Consider the following 24,504-nt stretch of genomic DNA (forward strand, 5'->3'; position numbering starts at 1 on the left):
AAGAGGAAGGCACGCTTGACAAACACTCACTGTGATCAACTCCTGCCTGGAAACCTATGTCCCCACTGTGGAAGGACGTGTGGATCCAGAATTGGCCTCCACAGTCACTTACGGACACACTGTTAAGACCATGTTCATGGAAGATTATCTTACTCGGCTATGAGTGATCTTCAAAGAAGAAACTGTGCTCAAATAGATCCCCTACATGCTTAGGGACTCTGCATAACCTCTTTTCTTTGTCTAGAATCTCCATATTCAGAGCAAGTGCGGTGCTGAAGAGCTATCACTTTTTTTGACTGCTTGCAGGCTTCCGAGAAGCATAATCCTCAGGTGGCACAATGGGTCAGTGCATCTGGCTGTTAACCAGAAGGTTGTTGGTTCAAGCCCAGCCAGGGCTGGCTTTTGGCAGGATTCCTGCACTGCAGCAGGTTGGACTAGATGGAGATCTGGGTTTCTTCAAACTCTACAGTTCTATAGTACTATTATTTGGTTAGCCATAGTGGGAAAACAGGATGTTGGATTCAATGGACCAATGGCCTGATTCAGAAGGGGTCTACTCAACCTTCTTGGTTATGGTTACCAGATTTTTTTCAATGAATCCGGGGACACTTTTTTGTGTGTTTTTAAGCTGAGTAGCAACAGGGAGTCAGCAGTGGGGATGGTGAGGCAAAAGACCCTGGGCCCAAGCACACATGCATATTGTATAAAAGTGCAAAGCCCTTCTTTTGCACCCTGTGAAACATAAATGCACAGAGTTTTTAAAAAACTGGGCAATGGCGCACCACCCGCCTGTGACTCCTGAACCTTCCCCAATCTCCTGCCCCCTTCCCCCTTTGTTTTGGCTGATCGGGGGAGGCTTGGGAGTCGTGGGCAGGCAACCGTTGCCCAGTTTTTTTAAAAAAAACCCTGTGCATTTATGTTTCACAGGGTGCGAAAGAAGGGCTTTGCATCTTGCCTGGCAGAGAAACTGCATGCTTTGTGCCCCTCCTGGGCAACACCCGCCCGCCCATGACTCCCGAGCCTCCCTCGATCTGTCAAAACCAAGGGGGAAGGGGATCTGTACTACCAGATGTCCCCAGTTCCTCCTAGGCAGTGGCGGTGGCAGTGAGCAGCTCCTGAAGCCAGCCAGAGCCAACTGCGCTACCAGGCTGGCTCCGGGCTGCTGAGGCTGATGCTGCCACATTTCCTGGGGACAGATTTGCAAATCTGGGGACATTCTGGGGACGGAATTTGTCCGGGGACAGATTTGCAAATCCGGGGACTGATTTGCAAATCCGGGGACGTATGGTAACCCTATTCTTGGTGCCCAAGACTGAACAGAAAAATAAGGACTATGAAACACACACAGCCCTTCTGAGATTACAATGGGATAGTGATGATGGCACCACTGACTTTTCCAAGTTGCTATGATTCGACTTTGCTGGTCACAGAGATAAGAACAGGAAGATAAATTCCTCACAGTGCAAACTAATATGCAGAACATGATTGAAATGGAATTATGAGATGTTGTGGGGATGGGGGGGGGGGCGATAACTGGAAATAGAGCTATGACTAATTCTTTGAAAGGACTGTGAGATAGTACATCTTAACAAAGTCACGATAATCAGCTGTTGTGTGCTAGTACTACATGGCAACATGTTGCAGAGTATAATGAGCAAACTTGACCTTCCTGTCAATGCGTCAGCAGGGATATGATTCAGTTGCCTGTCGAGATGCTAGGTGCTTGTGTACTGCAAGCACTGAACAAGCCATCCTCAATGCACAGCCAAGCTATACAATTCTTGGAAGTGTCAAAACTGACTGTTTCCATCTCATCCTGTTGACCCGTTCTGCCACTTGAACCAAGGAGCGCTGCGATCTGACAAGAGGAGAAGCCCTGATCCCTGTAAATGTCCATCTGCTGTCAGGTTCCCAAACGCACGTTTCATGGTGGGAGAACTGGAAGTAGAGAAGGATACCATCTAGGAGTTGGTTCTGATGTTATTGTTTAAATACTTTGCTACAAGCTACCCCAGAGACCTGTTATGTGTTGGGTGTTTTAAATCAGGGCCTTTTTTCAGCCAGAACTCACCGGAACTCAGGCTGGATCTTGACACATAAAAAAAAACACCTTTCAGTTAAATGCATTGTAAACTTTCTAAAGGGAAAATCACGTTGGCAAAAGACAGAACTCCACAGCGCCATCTGGTGTCGCAGTGTTATAACGCATACAAAGCGCCTTTTCTTTACAATTGTAGGTGAGCCCTCAGTTCCAGCACCTCAGGTGGGCGCCATTGCCCTTAAAAGAGAACAAGGGAGGCATCCATGGTGAGTTCTGGCACACCTCTTTTTCTAGAAAAGTAGCACTATTTTAAATCAATATATTGTTATAGGTTCTGGGTGCCACAGTTTGTGGGCGCAAGTCATCCATAATTCTTGGATTTAGTAAAAGTTAGAATTGACCATGGTTTGATTAAACTGCACCAAATATGGAAATCCCTGGGCACAGATTATGTTGCTTTTTGATGCAATATTACAAACTAGCTTCCATCTGATTTGAAGACGTAAACTGCGGTTAAGCTGAGATGTGTAATCTGAAGGCAACCCTGTATCAGAATTTTTTTAATGTCTAATGTTTTACAATTTTTTATGTGCTGTAAACTGCCCAGAGTGGCTGGGAAAACCCAGCCAGATGGGTGGGGTATAAATAATAAAGTTGTTGTTGTTGTTGTTGTTGTTGTTGTTGTTGTTGTTGTTGTTGTTGTTGTTGTTGTTGTTGTTGTTGTTGTTGTTCCAGGCATCTATTGCACATGTGCAGATGATGGCTTCATTGGATGGGAGTTTGGGGCAGTTGCGGGTTTGGTGCATACGGCAATGCAAAACATGAAATGCGGCGAGTGAAAACGACCTTGCTGCGTTTTATTCGCTAATGTGTACATGCCCTCAGAAAACTGAGAGAGACTATTTAAGGAGCAGTTAAACGGGACTATCTATCACTAATCCCCAAAGAAACAGGTTCAACCTACGAGGAGGGAATTTTAAATAATGTTTCTGAGAACTTTGCTGAGCTGGATTTACTTGTGAGTAAACATTATTGGACAACCTTGGCCCGAGGGAGGAGCATTGCTAGACAATATGGCACTTATGAGTTCATGTGGCATCTCCATTTTAATTCCACATGCATCTCATGGCAGAGAAGCCATGTCTCTGCAGCACTAAAGGGCCCTAGATGACCTTTGGATTCCGTCTGTTCCAGTGATTTTTATTTAATATTTTTTCCATCTCCCTCTGTAGATGAAAGCGTTTGGAATCGCACACACCTGAGTGCTTTCCCTTTTTAAGGCAGATGGCCTGGATAAAGATAAAAGGCAGGATTGAAAAGGATTAATTAGCATCTACCAGAGAGGAATGCAAAGGAGGGAAAATAGTTCATTAATATTCATTCATGTTTAAATGCGCACTTCCATTCCACCCTATTTGTGCCTCTGGCAGAGCAGCATTTCCACAAACAGTCTGACTGACGAGGGATTTGCCACTCAAAGTCCCTGGGAGAGGGATGTGAAGATGTGAATATTCATAAACGTACTGAAGAAAAGTAACACTTTAATCTACCACAGATTAAGTTAGGAGTGAATCTGCCACATAAATGAAAACTGTGGGTGTGTATGCACACACACACACACACACACACAGGAAAAAGAAATATCAGGATACAACGAACTCTTAAATACTGAACTCTGAACCCCATATCTTGAAAACAGGACAAATCTGTATGTGAGGGTGTGGATATTCATGTATCCTTACATTTATTTCCCACCTTTCTTCAAAGAAGCTTAGGTAAGGAGTCAGTCTTTCTGCAGACACACAAATGCACCGTTTTATTCTTACTACCCTGTGAGGTAGGTTAGGTTGGAAGACAGTGACAGGCTCAAAATCATCCGTATTTTAAAAGAGATGTTTTAACGCAGAAGTGGAGAATCACTTAAGCCTCTCTTTGGGTGCTCAGCTGGAGGGGAGTGGTTCTTGATAGTTTCACCAAACCTCAGAAGTGTGGGGAACGGCAACCTGGGAGAGGGCTTTCTCTGTGGAACTCCCTCGCCCCCAGAGGTGTGTGGCAGCACCACCATTATTCAAATTTCACCACATGCTGAAGATGCACCACTTTACCATAGCCCTTGACAATCATGACATTTTGTTTTATGGGACCCATTCACACTGTTCTGTTTCGTTTGGAACCATCTTATACATTTCATTTGTTTCTATAATGCGCCCTGGGACCTTACAGTAAAATATGCTACCTGGAACTCCTAGGCTAAACAATACCGTTTGCACAAAGTAGAATAATCTTTCTCCTTTGTTATGACTGGGCATAGGATTTTCATCCTTCTATGTGTCCTGAAGAGCATATGAAGTGATTTAGGATGCGACTGGTGAGGGTTGAAGAGGAATTGCTCATTAAAATCCAGATGGCAACTCTATCCGCCGAATGTGATTGTGAAACAAATCTCAAAAAATGGGGTCCGTTCTGTCTGGTTTTTATTTGCCTTTCTTTCTTATAATGAGTCTAATATTTTGTGCACTACGAGGCCACACTGCCACAATATTAAGTCATTGCATGAAAATACTGAGGCGATCTAGCTGATGACAGATTATGGGAAGAAAAGCGTTTTGTGGTTTAAGATGGAAACAAAGACCTGGCTTCCACGCCTGATGTGCTGCTGTAAAACACAGTGAAACAGTAATACAGTAATAACTCTAACTTGCACCCACGTATATGAGACACTTTACATGCATGAGAATTTATGCACTGAGCTTTTTAAACGTGAAAGTTTCCATTTGGCTTCACAGATTACTTGTCAGAGGAGTGTCTCTAAGGTGTCGGACACCTCCAGCCTCCTCCTCCTCCTCCAATTTCAACAGCTCAGACACCTCCTCCTTGTCCAGGGACATTGAAATGTCAGGACCAGCAGGAACAAACCTCACAGAGCCAACCTATTCAGCCTGTTTGACTTCAGCCATGTGTCCTGCTGATAGCTGTGCCTGGCCCATTCTTCAAAAGGAAAGTGCAGGGCTTGTCCCTTGTTGTATCAACATCTTAGCTTCTGCTTAGCAAGGTGTCCTGCTTCTTGTGCACCTGCTGAACCTTGTAACCTGTGCTTTGCCTTATGTATCTGTCAGGGAACTGACATCAGAGCGAGAGGCGAAGGAGAGGCTCTCAGATTCTGCGGGGGAAGGACCCAGCACCAGGAAGAGAAGCAGCTCGGTAGAGGAGGAAGGAAATCAGCGCAACACCAGGGATAATGGGAGGCAAATGGGGGAAGTGGAGGAAGGGCTCAGGGATTCTTCTCTGGAATTCAGCGAGGAGAGCACAGGGCCTCCACTACCCACGCCCTCCCTGCGCAGAAGACTCCCGCGCAGTGAGAGGAGGAGGCGACTGGGAGTCAGACAGCTTCTATGCTGGAAAAGGTTTAAGAAACGCCCACAGACAGATTCTGCCAGCGACTGAGACAGCCACGCTGCGATGGGCTGTGCAGCCAGAACGGTTTAACCCAGGCAATTAAGCCCCAGAAAGGCGGCAGTTTACGCACGAGTAACTCATACCCATTACAGCATCCATCTGATTTGAGCATTAAAGCCTATGGCAGGGCTAGCGCTTGGAATTCAAATTCTTCACCTGGTAGTGGAGACCAGGACATTTTATTATCTGTCAGCAACAAATGCAAAAATTGGAAGGCATTTCTTAAGTCAGGGGTGAGGAACCTCAAGTGATGAACCATTCTGGCTTCTCTATTTGGCCCTCAAATCTCTCCCCAGGCCACCCCACCCCACTGCCCTATGCCCTCCTCATGTGCTTTTGCCTGGCTGGAATGAGTTCTTGAGTCGCAATGTCCTCTAATTTGCATGGAAAGAGGATGGAGGGGTCGTTGAGAAAGACCTTATTCTTGAATGGCTGGAATGTAGTCTACTGTGCAAACCTAAGAGTCATATCTGTCATACCACTCACACTTTGCTTCGAGCCTCACCCACCTCTGGCATGCAAGCCCCAGAAAGTTGTCTATGAAGGAATGTGGCCATTGGGCTCACAGGTTTCCTCACCCCTGTCCTAAGGGTTTCATTGGCCTCATTTCCTGTCCAAGCTTACCCCAGTGCAGTTCATGCTAGGTTTCCAATAGAAATACTGAATGAGATTGAGTGCTGCCATTGACCAGGATGATGTAGGCTGGAGATGATGTTCAATCAAGTATAATACAGATGAGTCATGGTTCTCTTTCCTTCCCTACCCTTCTCTACAATGATAATGTAGGTGGACAATGACTAATGTCAGGAAGAGAAAGCTCATCTAGTCACACTGATTTCAACTCAAATATATCACCTTTCCTTCTCCATAGCCAGTTTAGGATGATTCTTGCTTTCACTTATTCATCCACTGACATTAAGGGGATTTACTTCCAAGTAAATGTGTTTATGTTGGGGCAGGATATGTCCTTTCTCTTTCTCCCAGCTCCTCTTCAACAAGCTTTTGCTTTCTGCCTGCTCCGAGGCAAGGGGTGAAAACCATCGGAAATGTCCTGAAGGCTTAGATATCTTTCTCCCTTCCCATTTCCCACCGAGGGAAATAAAATAGTATTTCTATCTTTCCAGAACATCTAAGTCATGTGAGCCAAGAAAAATAGACCCCAAAATACAGCCTCTGGGTTTCAAATGGCTCATAGCTTTTTGCAACAGAAATGCAACTAAAGGAAACACAACCAGAAGGCTTTTATAAAACAACTTCTTTCCCCCCTCCCATTTTAAACACTGCCCAGCAAACCTTGGTGGCTGGTGGAATGCTCACGGTATTTATAGAGTCCATATGCAGAAGTTCATTCCCTCTGTAGGAACTGTTCCTTGTCCACAATGTGACCAAACAACTGAAGAGAGTAGCTTATAGATTGGTTCAAGAGTCAACATAACATAACCAGACTCTGGGCACTTGTAGCTGACCTGTTTGTTGAGCATTCACCCTGATTTATTGGCTTTTTAAAATGAGCATTCCTTTCGAATTGTTTGCAGGGAAGTTTCCAACACAAGTGTTATCCCACACCTTCCGGGGTATTTCCCTGTCACTTTCCTCATTGCAGAAAGTCCAAACTTTTGATAAAGTGAGTTTGTTGTGCAAGACCTCCCCATCAACTATAATTGAGCAACCTGAATTTGCTGGTACGTGATTGAATCCCACCTGAAGCTACTGATAGTCTAGAAGCACCTTCTGTGGGCATTTGGGAAATATCAGCTGGGTGTATTTTGGCTGAATTCAGATTGTATTTTCATATGGCAGCGATGTTCGAAAGTATGCACTTAAATTCACAGAGGTATCCATTCTTTCTACTGATACCTGCCTACCATATTATCCACAGCTTTCACAGAGAAAAAAAATCCAAGAGACCAACACTCTTGTCATAGCCGTCCACAGCGGGGGGAAGGGGAGCAGTCACCCCCTGGACAAACCATAATATCCAGATGCCCAGTTTTCATTTAAGAATAGAGTATGTTTCTAGCATATATGGAACCCAACGAAGGAGGCAGAACATACAGACACTATTCTTCTATGCTATTCTTCTAATTTTTGTGGGGAAAACTGGCCTGCTTTTGCCTTCAGTATTTTACATGACACACGCGCCCTAGAAAAATTCCTGCAGATGCCTGTGACTCTAGTGGCAATCACCTGCAAATCACACGTGGGGAGGCAGGTGGTTAGAGATACAGAGCATAATAAGAGCCCTGTTGGATCAGCTCAAACTTCCAAATACTCCATCATCCCTCTTCCTACGGTAGCCAGTAATCAGATGCCCCAAGTCACATAAGAATAGGCCACAAGTGGGATATAGGTATTCATGATAAATTAACATGTGCCATTAAGGTAAGATGGGGAATATGCAGGAGAAATGATTTTGAGGAGATATGGAGGGTGTTTGTAGAATGTGTACTGTTAAAACGGAAAGGGGTCAAACCATTGCAAGAGGTGTTGAAATTTTGGGAGGTGGGATAGTTACAATGGAATGGTCTCTGTGGGGTGGAGTGCACATTTTTATTCTTATTTATTTATGATTATTACTTTGTCAAATAAAAATAAATAAATAAGAATAACGTATCAAATGTAAATAAATGTATAAAATACAGTGGACCCTCCGGATACGAACTTAATTCATTCTGGGGATCCATGCGCAACCCGAAAAGTCCACAACAAGAGGTGCCGCTTCTGCACACACATGCGGCGTGATAGAGCACTTCTGCGCATGCACACGCAGCGAAACCCGGAAGTGTACACTTCCGGGTTTGCCGAATTCGCAACCCGAAAGTTACGTTACCCGAAGGTAATGTAACCCAAGGTACCACTGTATAAATAAACCTTTTTATTCCTTTCCTCTTCCTGTTTCCCAGTTACTGTCAATGTTCAGGGGAACCATAGGAAACTGGTTGAGGAAAGTAATACCTTACTTATTTGCTTATTTGTTTTTTTAAACCCTTCATTGTTTGCATATGCAAAGACCTCACACAGCTTTGTTCCCGCTTCTAATTGGCCTAAGTAAAAAGGATTAGAGAGGTGAACCTTCAAAATTCAACAGGATTGACACGAATAATGGGTATTAGATAAAGCAGTTTGCGGAGGCTGGTTTGTTTGGCTCTCCCCACGGGAGTCCTTTGTATGCCTAACTGGGTCTCACTGAACCATGTTAATTTTTCAGTTGACACAGGCAGCCACAGATGAATCACTATTTTAATCTTTCAGGGAGATCCCTCAATGCAGCAGCCACAGCTACCTTAAGGAGAAAACCGGTCAGCGTCTCACCACTGATTTGAGTGAGAGGTGAACTGCACACATAAAATGTTGCAGACTGCTTAGGGCAAAGGATAACTATGACTCAAAAATTAAGCACAGATATTTATATAGTCCCATGCACTTTTCACCCTTCCCCTGGGCCCTTCTTGCTAGGTCTGACGGAGGCACATCTGGGCATCCTTGCACAAGGAGGTGTATCAGAGCCCCTGAAGCTGGAAGAGACCATGGACCAGAAAGTGAAAAAGTTTGCTTTTTGTCACCTTTTGTGCTCCGTCAGTGACTTCCTCCTCAGCATCAGGCTCTTCCCCTCCTCCCTCTCCTTTTCGCCTTCCATTGGTTCATCTGCCCTCCTCCCTCAACGTTGTACAAAGGAAGTTGCATGGATCTTCAGCTGCTTCGTGCATGACTAGAACAATGGCATTCCAATCACAGCAGTGGAGGCACTCTTCTCCTCTTCTCTCACATTACGCTACCCACACAATTGGACAATCCATATGAATAGTTCTTTCCAAGAATTTAAGTATCTTACGATCATGTAAACCGGCTGAAAATGGGAACGATCCAGGGCCATCTATGCGTCTGTCTTTGCACTGGGCTCTCATAGTTCACTTTACAGAGCAGGTCCGGATTTAGCTTTGCTGAGGCCCTAAGCTACTGAAGGTAAAGCTAAAGGGACCCCTGACTGTTAGGTCCAGTTGCAGACGACACTGGGGTTGCGGCGCTCATCTCGCTTTACTGGCCAAGGGAACCGGCGAACAGCCAGCATGACTAAGCCGCTTCTGGCGAACCAGAGCAGCACATGGAAATGCCATTTATCTTCCCGCCGGAGCAGTACCTACCGGTACTTATCTACTTGCACTTTGACGTGCTTTCGAACTGATAGGTTGGCAGGAGCAGGGACTGAGCAATGGGAGCTCACCCTGTCGCAGGGATTCAAACTGCCGAACTTCTGATCAGCAAGTCCTAGGCTCTGTGGTTTAACCCACAACACCACCTTTATATGTCCAGCTGTCCTTTGTGAACAACAAATTGTCGCTGTTTTTTGTGTTGAATATATGCTATATGGTAATTTATGGACCTAATAGGTATCTAAAGCCATTTGCACATAACAAAATGTTTATTATCTTATATTTTGGAAATGTACATCCAGTTTTTTTCCTTTAAATTTTTTTGGGGGCCCCCAAAAGAGTGCGGCCCTAAGCTATAGCTTGTTTAACTTATATGTAAATCCGGCACTGATACAAGGTTCCAACCTCACTGAGAGGTGCTCTTCTGAAAGGTGATTAGGGGAAGAAGACTGAGAAGAAGCAGAGTTGTCTAATGGAAATGGAATCTTAAGAGTACCCTACTGTTCTGATCATATGGATTTGTATTTCTCGGGTTTGCAATGTATTTTGGGGCCAGCTCATATATGCAAGGTCATCACTCATGCTCCAAGTGATGATTTGCATGTGTGATGTGCCATCACAGATTAATCAGCATAAACTTTCACCTCTCATTCCCTCAAGCACCATACTTTTCAACAGAGCCAGGGTGTACACATTTGGCTGAGAGCATTTAGTAATCAAATGAAGAGTAATCAGTGTGGGGATGCTAAGGTCATCTGGAGCTAAAAATAGGCTTTTACCTTTGCAGAGCAGCAGGGCCAGTTTGGAAATGTTCTCTCTGTGTTCGGTACAAATGGAACCTTTTCACTCTCGAGCACAAACAGACCTTTTCTTGAACCCTGAAAAACCTGGCTCTGCAAATTTGCAGCGAAAGCAGGCTATGAATGGAGTCAATTGGCCAGTTCCTGTGACAACATAAACACCCCTCCCCAGAGAAGCTTCTCCTCTGCTTGAATGAATGTATTAACAAATCAAATTACATGTAGAGCTTTAAACTTTTTTAAAAAATATGGACAATCTGCCTGAATTATGGGGGGAGGGGCAAGATTTACCATTGACCGAAAGTTCAAGTTGGTAGATTGTAAATCTGTCATGTGGATGGCAAAGCCAAGAGAAAAGCTGACACACATCGTAGGTGAAGAACCTGCTGTGACTTCTCTTTAAATATTATGTCCACCTCCACCCTTAGTAAGGGGTAAGTCCAATGAAGCCAGTGGGACTTCTTTCAGTAAACACGCTTAGGATCAGGCTACAACTGATGGCCGTCCATGCAGGAAGTCTTTAATACTTTTTCTTAACCTACGTAAATCTCCATGTATACATCATCCAGAAATCCCCGCAGTAACAGCATAAACTGTGCTTAGCAGTGCCTTTGATTGTGCAAGTATTCCTCTGTCTAGACACTCTAAGGCAGGTCTGTATTTTTTTAAAGAAAATAATGTAATATGCAGTTACAGCCTTATGTGAATAGAGAAGAAATAGCTTGCTGGGTCTACAAACTGATCTCAGCATTGTAATAATAATAATAATAATAATAATAATAATAATAATAATAATAATAATTTGCCATGGAGTTTACATTCTGAGGTAAAACTAATTCAGCAGTTATAAAAAGTAACATTTTAAAGGTTTCTTTTTAAAAAAAAATACAGTACTTATTTATTTTATTTTGATTTCAGCTTCTTTTTTAGGGCAACTGAGATGAAAATGTAGAGGAAGTTACCAAACAAAATGGCACAAGTCATCCTACTGTGCTTTGGCAAACAGTAATTTTCTTTTTGCTCTAGCTTTATTATCAGAACTCTCTGACATATTATTGGAGGAAACAGGATTGGAAGCATGCGTCTCCCCCCTGGTGTGGGACCTAAAAAAGACAAAATTACCCATATCAGGCGAAAGTTCCATCTAGCCTTTTACCGCTGTTTCTGGCAGTGACCAATACCAGTTTTCATGTGGAACAATAAGTGCTCAGGGCAGCAAGTCCTTTTCAACCTCCCAACCCCAATTCCGTTTTATGTTTCTGTTGTGTCATTTAGACGGGAACCCTGCGGGCAGGGTCTGTCTTCTTTTAATTGATTGTAGGCAAGATGTTCTCGGTGCCCTTTTGATTTCAGAGAAGGTTAAAAAATGTTCTGAATCAACAAGTAATCAGTAGATTAATCAACTAAAGCTTTAGTTGATTGATTGGTGGGAGCAAATTTTAACTGGTAATCGTTGGGTGTTGCATTAGCCAGGGTCTCACACGGTTTCGGAAAGCTGTTCCTTGCTTCCTTCAGGAACACACTCCCGTCTCTGTCATCCTGTCTGACTAGAGAAGACCTGCTCATCATGAAGGAGAGTACATAACATTCTCATTTGTCAGAAGGCGGCACCTGCCTTCCTTAGACTTTCCATTACTTGCTCTGTGGCTTATAAAAAGAAGAAGAGTTTGGATTTGATATCCTGCTTTATCACTACCCGAAGGAGTCTCAAAGCGGCTAACATTCTCCTTTCCCTTCCTCCCCCACAACAAACACTCTGTGAGGTGAGTGGGGCTGAGAGACTTCAGAGAAGTGTGACTGGCCCAAGGTTACCCAGCAGCTGCATGTGGAGGAGCGGGGAATCGAACCCGGTTCACCAGTTTACGAGTCCACCACTCTTAACCACTACACCACACTGGCTTATAAGCCATTGAGAGGACACTGGAATCTTGTAACCTGTCTTTAGCCCCACCATTACCTCTCTGATTAGGGACAGAGGAAGCTGTGATACCACTGGTCTATCTAGCTCTGTGTTGTCTACACAGACTGGAAGCAGCTGTCCAAGGTTTCAGACTTCTCCCAGCCATACTGGGAGATGCTGGGGACTGAACCTGGGACCTTCTGCAAGCAAAGCATGTGTCTTACTACAGCTGAAGACCTTGGATTCCTCCAAGCTTGCCGCTCCAGTATTCTCTTTTTCAGGGCTCACACTAGGGAAGGTCCATTTGGCTATGTAAGGGCTGACCTGATGATGATGATGATGATGATGATGATGCCCACATTACTGGGTTTCCCCATCCAACACCTTATTAAAAACGTCCAATGAAGGAGAGTTCACAACCACCCGAGGAAGACCTTTCCTCTATAAATAATAATAATTTATACGCCACGCATCTGGCTGGGTTTCCCCAGCCACTCTGAGCGACTCCCAACAAAACATTAAAAACACGCTAACACATCAGACATTAAAAACTTCCTTAAGCAGGGCTGCCTTCTGATGTCTTTTAAAAATAGGATAGTTGTTTCTTTCCTTGACATCTGATGTGAGAGCGTTCCACAGGGCAGGTGCCACTACCAAAAAGGCCCTCTGCCTGGTTCCCTGTAACTTCACTTCTCACAATGAGGGAAGCACCAGAAGGCCCTTGGAGCTCAGGGGACCTCAGTGCCTGGGCAGGACAATGGGGGTGGAGATGCTCCTTCAGGTACACAGGGCCAAGGCCATTTAGGGCTTTAAAGGTCAGCACCAACACTTTGAATTGTACTCAGAAACGTACTGGGAGCCAATGTAGATATTTTAGGGCTCCTGCTATATGGTCCAGGCGGCAATTCCCAGTCATTTCTAGATGCAACATTCTAGATTAGATGTAGTTTCCAAGTCACTTTCAAAGGTGACTTTGGACTTTGGACAGTTATGGACAGTTATGAGTCCAAAATGATTCCCAGCCTGTGCACCTTGTCCTTCAGGGGTACAGCTGCTTCATTCAGAACCAAGGAGTCCCCCGCACCTGCCTGTCCTCTGTCCCCGAGAAACAGTACTTCTGCCTTGTCAGGATTCAACCTCAATCGGTTGACCACCATCCCCTCACCAAGAGGCCCTTGATGGGCTACTCATGAGCAAGCTTCTCCCCCACAATAGGGCTGAGACAGAAAAATTATCATTTCAGTGCTATCACAGAACCTACTGAAGATGCCCTTTGCTTCTAGCAATGGGTGGAAACTTCAGTAGATTAAATTTAAAGTTTCCACACAGTTCCACATTGTGCTCATTGTATTATTGCCTGTTATGTAGCACAGGATGATTTTGTTTTGCAAGCCTGGAGACACAGGCTAGTCACTAACTTGTAACAATGGTATGAAGAGCTTTTAGTCACTGTTACGAGCATTAGAGTATTAGAAGTAATAACTCACTAAGGAAGCAAGAGAGGACAATTACATTTGGGTTTGCATAACAGTGGGTGTTATTACTTCTAGGCCTGTAAGAATTTCAGTGGCTGCCTGTTTCAACACAACACAGCCAGTATCAAACTTAAGCCTGGAGTTCCCACCTTTTTGGTGCCCTCATCCAAATGGGACATTTTCCACCTAAGGTAGGGCAGTCCAACAGGCAGTGCAAAGGCTGGGGGTGTCCAGTTTTGGCCTCATTCCCCTCCCCACACGACAAGGCAGTGTGCAGCCCGCAAGTTCCATACCAAAGTACTCTTGTGACCCACTTGGTATGAAAAGTTGGGCTGCCCTGACATAAGGCCTCCTGTTAGGGCTGCCATAAGATACATCCGAGAATCACTCAGAAAAATGGCGTCCAGGCGGATTTTTGCTGAATCGGCAAAATGTCTGGGGAAGCCTGGATGTATGGCACGTTGGGCTATTTTTATATATTAAAAAATCTTTATAAAGAAAAGAAAAGCAGCAAAACGGAGCTTAACAACTCTGTCCGGTTTTTCACTTTTCAGAATATGGCAACCCTACCTCCTGTGGAAATGTGGGGCAGAAGATATTTAATGAAGGCATTCCTGAGAATCTCCATTTTGAAACCTCTATGGGTTTAAAATTGGGGCAATTTAACAGGAGACGTGAAGAGACAGCTGTTGGTTTGTCATGTGGGCTGCCAGCAAACATTATTACTGCCCATGCACAAAACCACCATGTGCTCCCTGCACACGATTCTCAGTGTTGGAAGAAGCATCTACTAACCACGTCTATGCACTCAGAAATACACATTTAAACCTGAATTTTCATGTAGATTGTTTTTTTAAAGCATAGATAGATTTGGAAAGGGCATGAACAGACTTATGAATGAAAGCGTGTGAAAGTGACACAGACCTAAAATAGACTGACCCACCCTACTTCTCAAGAGGAAAGATTGATAAATCACTGTGATGTTTCTATAATATCTACAAATATAGAAACAGGGAGTAGCAAGTTGGAATTTTTAACATTAGCTTTATTTCACAAGATGCATATACTGCTTAATCTCAAAGCACTTGCCAAATAATGCACAAACCAAAGAAGGAGCTATCCTTTGAAATTTGCACTTATCTGAAGTTTGCAATGCAATTAAAACTGCACAAATCTTGAATCAGCTACCACAAAAACATTGGACGACCAACCCCAATCAATTTGGGAAGGAAAGTCTTCACATTTGTGCCTCTCCAAATGTGCAATCAACATTTTCCAGTAAAGGATGACCTTATCTGTATATCTATCACATATGATAGAATATCTACATCCCATTAAAATCTTCTCTGTATTTGTCAACGTACAACAGATGGCACCTTTCTGGGATCATCTGTGCGAAATTAAATTTGAGGGATCCTAGTTTCACTGCTTTACACTCCTCCTGATTCAAATTTGAAAATCTGAGTCTAATTCAAAAGCCACCTGGAAAAGCACCATCAAATATTTCAAACAATACTCTAGCAAGCAAGTTTATTGCGACATGGCAAAACGATTGCACTGTTGCATTGTTACACCACTGTGAATACATAGCAAATGAGCGCATGTTTTAATGGCACTCTCATGAATCATTCAGGAGCATAGCTGTCAACTTACAGATTTTAAAATAAGGGACCAGCAGCCAAAATAAGGGACCTGCAGCCTCACCGGTTCCAGGCACTCCAGTCTTCCTGTCCTCCTGCAGTCTGGTCAAACTCATGCTGGTAGCTCCGAGAACACTGTCCAACCAACTTTGTAACCAGAGGTTCAACTGAATAGAATCTGAATCACATGCACCACAAGGTCTATGCAGCCTCAACTTAAGATGGTTCCCCGGCCTGGCTTTGCACTGCAAAGTTTGTAGCAGCACGTGCAACAAAATGGCGTCCAGCATTCAAAAACCCCCTCAGCTTGCATTAACTAGCCACACACAAGGCATGCAAGCTCCACCCCCCAATCGTTCTTAGACTTCTTATTGGGTGAGCAACACAGCCAAGCGACACAGTTGGAGCCTCCCTCCTCCCTGGCCGGCAGGGAGGGAGGGAGAGGAGCTACTTCCTTTGAAATTTAAGGGACATCATTTAAGGGACATTTAAGGGACATCCATCAATAAAGGACAGCAGCGGGACATGGCCCTGGAATAAGGGACTGTCCCTTCAAATAAGGGACACTTGACAGCTATGTTCAGGAGTAGAGTTGCCTGCGATTTACTTTGAGGAGTTCCTGCTTTTAAATAGCTCCAGGGTGGGAAATATAGAGGCAAGTGTGTAGCAAGCAGGGGCTGTACATGGGCAGACAGGGAATTTATCCTCTTATGGTTCTGGAACAGTCTTCCTATCTGCTTTTGTTCCTTATGTAGAATTAGAAGAACCACACAGAAGATACGCAAAGCTCCACCAGGGCCGTGTGCATGTATTACTGTATGCAAGGTCAGAAAAAGCATGAAAACCTTGTACTCAAGGCAATATTCAGTTTCCGGAAAATTTCAGCTTTCATTAAGTGTTTCTAACAGGGAAATTCTGCCCCTTATGGCTGCAAAAAGATATTTTCAGACATGTATGGATCCTGGCTTTGTATTTAAAGAACTAGCAGCTTTATTGGCACTAAATTATGCACAGCAAGGATCTAGAAATCTCCCCGTTATCCTTCCAGGCAACAACAGTTGCTGGAAGATAAACAAGACAGGATGCTCAGAGAGAAAAGTAGCCCCAACAGATCCAGTTGGCTTAAAATCTTGCTCAAAACAAAAATGCCATGACCTCAAAGTTCCCCTGCTGCTCATATTTGGGGCCTTACTAGCCACGGGTGCATTCCACCCAGAAAAATATGTACATGTTCCTTCATGTTCCCATGTTGACTGAGATGTAGTGGTAGACACAAGAAGTGAGTCCTTTTCAGTCCTGACTCCATAGCTGTGGAATGGTCCTCCTCAATGAAACCACGCTAACCCCATCATTACATGCATTCTGCCCTGTGGTTAAAACTAGACTTTGCGGAGAGCTCTCTGGGGAAAGACGGTGTCTATTGTGACTTGTCAGCTACTGCAGTTATAGTGCGCTATTTTACTGTGTATATTGCGCTATTTTACTGTGTTTTTATGCTATTCGTTTTAAATCTGCTGCTCTTAGCTGCCTCGGGCTCTTCAACAGACAGTTTTAAATCAATAAATACATTTTAACCTAACATAATGTTCACAATCTCCCCAGCACCACCCAACTCAGCAATTCAAACAGACTCAAGTTCTTCATTACACAATGAAACTCCTCTCCCCTTTCAGCATTATGCTAAACAGAGGTGTTTTCATGGTAAAATCAACTGTGACCTGTCAGATTATTTCATTTCCTTTCTAGGATATTTAAAGTGCGAGCTGGTACATGTCTACTTAGAAGTAAGTATTCTTAGTTCAATTAACTTACTCCCAGGTAAATGTGCACAGGTATGTTTTAAGTTTTCAGTAAAAATCATGGTGGTCGTCTGAATAGATTTCTGGGTGTCGAGAAGTGAAGTTTCAGACAGTGCTCTGAGCATTTCACTGCATCACTAGCAAAAACCCTAGGACCCAAACTCTGAAATATGAAATAAGTGAGTAAGAAAGTAAACAAAGCAGAAATGCACAAAATAAGCATGTTTATATACATTTGCTTAATTTGCACGGGTTGTTGAATTCAGCTCTTAGTGCAGAATTTGCACTAGTATTGTCTACTCTGACTGGCAGCAACTACCCAGGGTCTTAGGCAAAAAAAGATATTTCCTGCCAAATGATCATTGTAACTGGAGAAGCCAGGGATTGGAGACTTCTGCATAATGCTCTAGCGCTGACCTATGACTACTTCCTAAAAGTCTTAAAGATTAAAGAACAATAATTGTATTGTAAATAAACACAGCCCTAAACGTCACCCTTAATTAAAGCAAAACAAAACATAACTGTTCTTACCTGTGGTGTGACTGTGCGGAATCCTTCAAAGCACGGAAGTGAGGGGAAATGAAATCCTGTTTTCCATCACAGCCTTTTCATGAGACTCTGTGGGTGTTGGATAGGAGAAAGGACAATGTTAACAGTGAAGGAGGCTTTTGTCTCCCAAGGACAGCACAAAATACAGGATGTTGATGGAGGTTGGGTGTGTAGCCCCGTATACGTCGTATGAATAAAGACACTGTTTAACAATTCATCCATGTGAAAAAATGCACCAGCCAATGCTTCCAAGGAGCTGAGGCAGATAGTCGTGACATAAAATCTGACAAATCGCCGGGTCTAGATGGCATCCGCTCAAGAGTTCTCAAAGAACTCAAACGCGAAATCGCTGATCTACTATCAGAAACATGTAACTTCTCCCTCAGATTAGCCTCCATAACCTGAGGACAGGAAGGTAGCCAATTCGACACCAGTTTTTAAAAAGGGATCCAGTGGGGGAATTCTGGAAAATACAGGCCGGTTAGCAAAGCATATGTCCCGGAAAATTGGTGGAAAGCATTGTTAAAGATAAAATAACCAGACATATAGAAGAACAAGCCTTGCGGAAGCACAGCCAGCATGGCTTCTTCAAGGGGATTCTGCAAGGGAAGTCCTTTCTTATGAACCTATTAAGAGTTTTTTTGACTGCATCAACAAGCAGGGAGGCTTGCCTGGTGCCTTCATTACATACCTTTTGGCGCCAGGTATAAACATTTCTCTGTAATCAACCCTTTGGCTGATTGACATGGCCTTTGAAATGTGTTTGCGGGAGGGGAGGTCATTGGTTTGTTTTCGTTTATTATATATTTTGTGTTCTCTTATTATGTTGTAGACTGCCCTGTGATCTTTGGATGAAGGGTGGTATACAACCACCCTTTATTTTAATAAATAAAGATACAAGCAGGGGGGGGTTTCAGCCAGAACTCACCGGAACTGAGTTCCAGCACCTCTTTGGTGCATTCCGGCAACTCTTTAGCACTGCACTCCTTCCTTACGGCTGTGCAGCTGGTGGCATGGTACCCATGGCTGCACAGTGGAGGCAGCAGTTGGCATGATGCTCGTGGCTGTGTGTCAGAGGCAGCAGGCATTACGGCAATTGGGGCAGCGCAACAATTAGTGTGGTGGAGTCTGAGGGCAGCGGCATAGGGCAATGGGGTTTATTTTGCCGTTTTGATGGCACTGAAAGTGGCTGTGGGCAGGTGCTCCCCCTAAAAACAAGTTCTGGCACCTCTTTTTCTATTTAAAAAGCCCTGGATAAAAGTGTTTTTGGACTTTTGAAAAGCTTTCAACAAGGTACCCCACCAAAGAATCCCGAGAAAGCTTAGCAATCCTGGAATAAGAGGAGAGGTCCTCTTGCAGATCAGGAATTGGTTAAGTAGCAGCAAGCAGTGAATAGGAACAAATGGAGAGTTCTCCAAATGGAGAGATATAGAAAGTAGAGTCCCTCAAGGATTAGTATTCTGTGCTTTTTAACTCGTTGATAAACATTCAAGAGTTAGGGATGAGTGACAAGGTGGCCACATTTCCTGATGACCCTAGAGTGTTCAGGGTTGCTCAAACAAAAGGGATTGTGAAGAGCTCCAAAACTACCCCTCCAAACTGAGTGAACAGGAGGTGAAATGGCAAATGGAGTTTAATGGATGTGTGTGTAAAGTGATGCAGGTCAGTGCAAAAATAAATAAAGGCTAAATTCACATATACAGTGGTACTTCGGGTTAAGTACTTAATTCGTACTTAACCTGAAACTGTTCTTAACCTGAAACACCACTTTAGCTAATGGGGCCTCCTGCTGCCGCCGGAGCACGATTTCTGTTCTTATCCTGAAGCAAAGTTCTTAACCTGAAGCACTATTTCTGGGTTAGCAGAGTCTGTAACCTAAAGCGTATGTAACCCGAGGTACCACTGTATGTTCATGGGGTCTGAACTGGCAGTGACTGATCAAGAACAAGACTAATAAAATGTTTATCAGGTACCCAATTGATCTAAGAGATTTAGGAGTTGGAGACAAATGACATTTTCAGGGTCACAGGTTTCTCCCCTTTCCTGATGCTGAAGGAGTACCAGGTTGGGCAAGGATACAGAAGACAAAACTGGGAGGACCAATAGACTGACTTAACATCAGGCGCCTCCTTCCTATTGGCCATTACTCTTTCTGCTGTAGTGTTGGGAGAGCTGAACACCATATTGAAGTTTTAGCTGCCATGCCATTATTGCCTGTCCTCCGCCAGTACCACTTCCTGGACAGCTTGTGTGGGAGCAGGTTTATCTGGTGACAGCCTCCTGGAGTTCTAGGGTTCTTCAAGGGGCCAGAGACTTATCTCCCCTTGCATACTCACAAAAATAGCTAGTGCCTGAAGATTCAGGTATACATAGGAGGCAGCAAAATACAGTGTCATATTTGCAACATTAGCAATCAGTGTGAACTGTTTTAGAAGAGGATACTGACACGTCTCAGCTTGGATGTGGAGGAAAGGGGTGGGGAGACCCTGAATGATCCTGTCCTTCTCTTTTAAGGACAAACATTCCAGCTAGAGCTGAACAGGACATCAGACACTGTCAAAGAGAAAAGGGCATGGCATTAAAGAATCCATGTTAGATATTGCAGTGTTGGGTCGGTGTGCCTTTTTCTAAAGTTAATTCAGCGCCCCCCCCCCCGGCCGCCCATGGATAACAATGTAGTTTTGCCACCTATTTTCATGTCCAGAGCTGCAGGCTATAGAACAGCATTTTTTTTTAAAAAAAAAAAGCCTCAAAGTCTACTTAGCTCTTCCCAATTTTCCAGAATTACGATGAAAGCTTCCCTAGAAGACTTTATACTTCTGATTTTTTTTCTTAGCTTCCATTATTTCTAAATGAACCAATAAGACAGTTTACACAAACAGCAGATCATATGACAGACTATTCTTGGACTGCATTACTCCAGACGACGACTGGGGAAAATTACATTTTTTAAAAAAATCAGAGGGAAATATTGCAACCTAGCCTTCTCCTTGATATTGTAGAGATGTTTCGCTTTTGTTTTTCAGAGGGGACATTCAAACACTCAACTGCAGCCTAGGGGCTATAGTCCAGGAATGATTTGATCAGGTTTTTTAAAGGTGTTGTTTGTTGTTGTTGTTTTGTATACACTAGGCCTCAATAAAATCCACTAGTGTAGATTATTAGCTTTACGAGTGTGTCTGGATACAAGTGCTCTCTTTCTTTTTATTCAGGGTTGTGGTCCAGTTACTGTCAGATACTGAGATTTATCTCTGATGCCATCATGTCCTAGAGACTAATCAAAAGCTAAAGTTTGGCGAGTCAGATGTCCTGCTGTACGCGTGTTAGGTTATCCAACAGAAATGTGTGAAAATGGCAGCCCTAAGAGAAACTAAGCTGTGCCCGTCAATATTGTGCCCATTAGCCAGGTTCAAACTGTGTTAGGGCTGCTAAACTTCTGGATTTTCCTGGACCGGGATTTCTAAGGTGGACATCTGGGGGGAATTTCTGAAAGGTGGTGCTTTGTCCCGGATCTTAGGCAAGCCAATTGAAAATTGCATTTTTTGGTGTTGGGGAAGGGAGAGCTCAAGGAGTCTATCTTAAAAAGCTTGACAATCCTAAACTGTGTTGATGCTGGCAACCAATGCCTTCAGTGAATAAATGGGTATGTTGTTTGGGGCTATTTGATGGTAAAGGGAAAAAATAAAAGGACCCCTGGACGGTTAAGTCCAGTCAAAGGCGACTATGGGGTTGCGGCGCTCATCTCGCTTTCAGGCCAAGGGAATCAGCGTTTGTCCACAGACAGCTGACAAATGCAGCCAGCATGACTAAACTAAACCACTTCTGGCACAACGGAACACTGTGATGGAAACCAGAGCACATGGAAATGCCGTTTACCTTCCCACCGCATCTATTTGATGGACATGTTTGCTGCACATTTTGCAATGAAAGCTGTAAAGAGCTCAGGGGAAACAAATGTCTCCAAAGACAAGGAGAGGTGAGATGGACTGAAAAGCTGTGACTGGCCAATGTGTGGTGTGTGTTCATCGGATTACAGACAAGAGCCTTCTCTTCACACTTAGTGCTGCACCACCATATGGCAGGTAACTTTCTACAGCAGAAACCGTGACTTGTGCAGGGGCGAAGAACCAGTAACCCTTCCAGATGTTGTTGGACTACAACTCCCATCATCCATGCTGCCTGGGGGCTGATGGCAGTGGGAGCCCAGCAATATCTGGGAGGGTCACAAGTTTATTAGGTTCATTTGAAGAACATATTCAATATAGGGATTTCTGACATTTGGCATGAGACAGGTCTAGAAAAGAGGAAGAAATGAAAGCAATCTATATTTATTCACCCTTTAATTTTAGAGATCGCCAGAACGACTTGCTGTGTCTTTCATATTTTCCTTTCTGGAAATATTAATGGCATTTCCAGCAAATATTTATAACAGACTTTTAAGAAAAGTATATTGAAATATGCAGCTGTCTCATTAATAACACTCTGCTTCCATCCCAGCACCACGAAATGATTGACACAATCAAGACATTCTCTCCTTTGGAGTTTTGCTGAGAGTTTGGGAATTCTTTCCTCTCACTTTGCATAGAATGTGCTCATGGAGGGATAAATTGAATAGCTTGCCTATAACAGATCTGTGTTTCGGTTTATCTGTGCTTTCTTTTGTAAAGGAGCAGCACTAAAAGCTTGTCACATAAGAGGGTTTTGAAGGGTGTGCATACCTTGACAGGTATTTGTAAATAAAGGAGTCATATTTTATTACTGGAGTGCATTTAGGCAGAGCAGCAGATAAAAACACAATAGATAGATGGATCATTGTTTGCACTGACCTTTGGTTAAACGAGGGTCTATGAAGGTAAACAAAATATCCAGATAACAGCAAGATATCACAAATCAAAGACACAAAAGAGCAGCACCCAGCTTAAGAACAGAGGTGAGGACAAGTTCAAAAGCAATATAGACAAAAACATTTTCTGTGAGGCAAGATCTACAATGTGGAGGGGGAAGTTAATCACTTTTGAAAGGGGGGTCACTGCATAAAAGACCCTGCAGCTCTCAGTAAAAATAGAAGGGGTGCAGAGTTAGGCTGTGCATCAGCTGATCTTAGTACCCTAGCTGCATGAGCATTCAGGATCAGCACCCTAAAGGTAAGCCCAAGCACCCTGAATCAGGCTCCAAAATAAAACAAAAACAGGTATCACATTATGGCCTTGATGACTGGGGACCTTAACAGCTGAGCATAGGAGAGTAATAGATTATGATCTGCAAGTCTCGAGGGAATGTCAGATTCAAACTAACAGATTTCTCATGCAAGAGGACCTGAGGTACTTTTTGATACCCAGCGAAACATTAACACCTATGCATAAATTAATGAGGTTTGCCTTGTGACAGGCAGTGACAGGCAAGTAGATGAGAAAGAGAAGCCCACAGGAAAATGTGGCAGAGGCGAAGCTGGGTGGTGGAGGGCCGCTGACAATTTAGATGTCAGATTTGGGAAGTTAAAGAAGCAAACGGATACCAATTCCACAAGAATGCTACAAATCTGTATGCCCCGTTGATTCCTTAAATGCAAGTTCCAAGCTTGCGGGATCCATCATGGAGAGGAGGGAAAGGCCTAATCCATTCCCTTTTCCACACAATTGATCTCCTCCAGGATCTAATGAGTTACAAGAGCCCAATCCCAAGTTGAATAAGTATGTCTGAAAAAGTCTGGTCCCAAGACAAATGTGTAGGGAGGGGGAAGCAGCAGGAACAAGGGATGCTATATAGCAGAGCCATGGGGGGGGGGCGGCGGCGGCATGTGATTGTGTGGTCTGTGAGTCCATGAACAAAAACACTATGCTTGGTCTCCTTATTTCATTTGTCCATCCATGAAGCTAGCTCTAACAGCTTACAGGCTAGGAAACCAGCAAACCACAGAATTTGCCCAACGAAGGTTGCTTTCTGTTTTAAGGTATCTTCGTCCTAAAGTTGCTCATCTCTGGGCACATCTACCCTTCTGCTTGACCCCTGTGTAGAAAGAATGGGTCCAAGTGGTCTTCTGCTTGTCCCACACTTTCTAGGCATGGGCCTGAGAGATTTTTGCCTTTGCATTGCAACTTTCTGCTGGAGAACCCTCTAAACCGGAGCAAATGTCAATCCAGAGAAAACCATACTGACGGTGGCCCCGATTCAGTGGTAAACAGTTGGTATTTCTGGAGGGAAGCATCAGGGCAAGTGGAAGTGGCAGATAAGCCATCTGCCAGGGCTTCCAGTTCCCCCAAAGTCCTGACCTGTGCTTTGCTCCTCTGCTTCCAGATTTCATCATTCATACCTAGCAAGGCCAGGCAAAAGCTTCATCTGGCCAATATATATTAAGAGAAATTTGCGCTAAAAATCTGGTGAATTTTCACGAGGACTTGCTTCCCCCCGCCAAAAAACTGATGTAGTAAATTTCAGATAGGAATACCGAAAACACAAGCTTGATCAACTCACTCGTCCCTATTTGAGGAAGGGTAACTAACCTATCTCTGCACATCATTTACAATTTCCTAAACTTCAGGGGCTTCTGCTCTTATTGTAGAATCTCACCAGTGAAGATCAAATAGCTATTGGGGGTCAATGCTACAAGCAGAGAAGATATCAATCTTCATGAGTGGTTTGTCTCTGAAAATAACAGCAGGCCAAATGAATAGCAGAATGGGCGAAATAAAACAC

General features: G+C 43.8%; 1 protein-coding gene across 3 annotated transcripts in view; it reads right to left on the reverse strand.

Annotated features, from left to right (window-relative positions):
* The window catches only part of RAB27B (RAB27B, member RAS oncogene family), a 131,392-nt gene that overhangs the window by 51,351 nt on the left and 55,537 nt on the right, over window positions 1-24,504 (reverse strand). For all 3 annotated transcript variants that reach the window (XM_081213237.1, XM_081213238.1, XM_081213239.1), the window contains one exon: window positions 17,794-17,880. The gene's annotated coding sequence lies outside the window, so the exon portion shown is untranslated. The remainder of the gene's footprint in view (window positions 1-17,793; window positions 17,881-24,504) is intronic.

The sequence above is a fragment of the Podarcis bocagei genome, assembly GCF_964188305.1.
Source record: "Podarcis bocagei genome assembly, chromosome: 11".
In the NCBI taxonomy this organism is placed as follows: Eukaryota; Metazoa; Chordata; class Lepidosauria; order Squamata; family Lacertidae; genus Podarcis; species Podarcis bocagei.